Source organism: Portunus trituberculatus, chromosome 25 (genome assembly GCF_017591435.1).
Source record: "Portunus trituberculatus isolate SZX2019 chromosome 25, ASM1759143v1, whole genome shotgun sequence".
NCBI lineage: Eukaryota > Metazoa > Arthropoda > Malacostraca > Decapoda > Portunidae > Portunus > Portunus trituberculatus.
This window is the reverse complement of record NC_059279.1, coordinates 6,852,501-6,855,000: the sequence shown is the minus strand read 5'-3', so window position 1 is coordinate 6,855,000 and position 2,500 is coordinate 6,852,501. Positions and strand designations below refer to the sequence as shown.

The following is a 2,500-nucleotide window of genomic DNA, read 5'->3' as shown; positions in this document are numbered from 1 at the left end:
AGAGAGAGAGAGAGAGAGAGAGAGAGAGAGAGAGAGAGAGAGAGACTAAAAGAGGCTGAAAGAAGGAAAAATAAAAGAAATAAAGAATAAGAGAAAAAAAACAAATGGAAAACAAGAAGAAAAGAAAAAAGGAAAAAGAATAAAAAAAATATCAGACAGAAAACTAAAAAAAAAAAGAAAAATGAAAAACCAAAAGAATAAAGAAAAAAACATACTAAAATAGGAAAAGAAGAAAAAGAGGGCACTGTTAGAAGAGTTCAGAAGACCAGACGTTGAATTATTGCTGGGTACGTGGGCAGGTAGCAGGCAGGTAGACAGACAGGTAGACAGACAGGTAGGTAGACAGGTAGACAGGCAAATGAATAGGTACATAGACAGGTAGATAGACAGGTAGACAGACAGGTAGACAGACAGGATAGACAGGATAGACAGGCAAAGAACAGGTAGATACATAGACAGGTAGATAGACAGGTAGACAGACAGGTAGACAGATAGACAGATAACTAGACAGGTAGATAAACAGACAGGTAGGTAGACAGGTAGGTAGACAGGTAGACAGGCAAATAAATAGGCAAATAGACAGGTAAATAGACAGGTAAGTAGAAAAGTAGATAGACAGATAGATAGACAGGTAGATAGACAGGTAGACAGACAGACAGGTAAGTAGACCAGTAGATAGACAGACAGGTAAATAAAAAGGTAGACAGGTAAATAGAAAAGTAGATAGACAAGTAGATAGGTAAATAGACAGGTAGATAGACAGGTAGACCAGTAGATAGACAGGTAAATAGACAGGTAATTAGACAGATAGACAAGTAGATAGACAGGTAAATAGATAGGTAGACAGACAGGTAGACAGGTAAATAGACAGGTGAATAGACAGATAGATAGACAAGTAAATAGACGGGTGAATAGACAGGTAAATATACAGATAAACAGGTAAATAGACATGTAGATAGATAGACAGACAGACAGACAAACAGGTAGGTAAACAGACAGACAGACAAATAGGCAGACAAACAGACAGACAGGCAGACAGACAAGTAGACAGACAGACAAACATACAGACAGACAGACAGACAGACAGACAGACAGACAGACAGACAGACAGACAGACAGACAGACAGACAGGTAGACAGTTATTATTATTATTATTATTATTATTATTATTATTATTATTATTATTATTACAGACAGACAGACAGGTAGACAGACAGGTAGCAGACAGACAGACAGACAGACAGACAGACAGACAGGGAGACAGACAAACAGACAAAGAAACAGATAGACAGACAAGTAGACAGACAGACAGACAGACAAATAGACAGACAGACAGACAGGCAGACAGAGAAACAGAGAAACAGACAGACAGACAGATAGACAGACAGACAGACAGATATAGATGCGTACATTGGTAGGAATCTGTAAGTGTCAAAAATAAAAGCTAACGAAGAAAAGACTGATAAATCGTTTCACTATTTGAGAGAGAAGGAATGGATGGGACCACGGCGGCACGAGGGGAGGCGAATGAAGAATTAGAAGTAGTAATGCAGGAAACAAATACGAAGAGGATCAAAATGCAATCAAGAAGAATCAGAAAGGGAAACACTGAGAGAGAGAGAAGAGGAGAGTGAGATAAAGATAAGAAGAGAACGAAGAGAGTAAGAAAAAGATGAGAGGGGTTATGGTAGAAATGAGAGGAATGAGAGAGAGAAACCAAAATGCAATCAAGAAGAATCAGAGAGAGAAGAGAAAGAGAGGGAGTGAGATAAAGATAAGAAGAGAACGAAGGGAGTAAGATAATGATGAGAAGGGTTATGGTAGAAATGAGAGGGATGAGATGGAGGAACAAAATGCAATGAAGATGAGTCAGAAAGAGAAACACAGAGAGAGAGAAGAGAAAGAGAGGGAGTGAGATAAAGATAAAAGGGGACTAATAAGAGACGGGTTATGGTAGAAATGAGAGGAATGAGACAGAGAAACCAAAATGCAATCAAGAAGAATCAGAGAGAGAAACACTGAGATAGAAAAGAAAAAGAGGAGAAAGAGAGGAGTGAGATAAAGATTAGAGCGGAACTAAGAGAGTAGGAAGAGGGTAAGACGGGTTATGGTAGAAATGAGAGCGATGAGAGGAAAGGAAGAGGGGAGTGAGATAAAGATAAGAGATAACTAAGAGGAGTGAGAGGGGATTAAAATGTAGCGTATGAAAAGAAAAAAAAAAGGTTACATCTCCCCCATTACAGCCATTCCTTCACCATGACGTGTTGTGAGGAGGAAGAGGAGGTAAGTTAAAATCAACTGTGTGAAAACCTGACAGCCTTTGTTATGTATTTACCGAGTTATTTGTGATCTTATTGTTTATCTTGCACAGTTCTCGTTGGAAGCAAAGATAAGCTAAAAACAAGTGTGTGAAAATTTGAGAGCCTTTTTTATGTATTGACTTTTTTTTTTTTTATGCCATGGAGAAAAAAAAAGATTAAAAAAAGCTATTTGTGAGTTT

The 2,500-nt window shown here is 38.1% G+C and overlaps 1 protein-coding gene across 1 annotated transcript in view; it reads right to left on the bottom strand.

Moving 5' to 3' along the window:
* LOC123508533 overlaps window positions 1-2,500 on the bottom strand; it is a 50,282-nt gene that overhangs the window by 24,691 nt on the left and 23,091 nt on the right. The window lies entirely within an intron of this gene.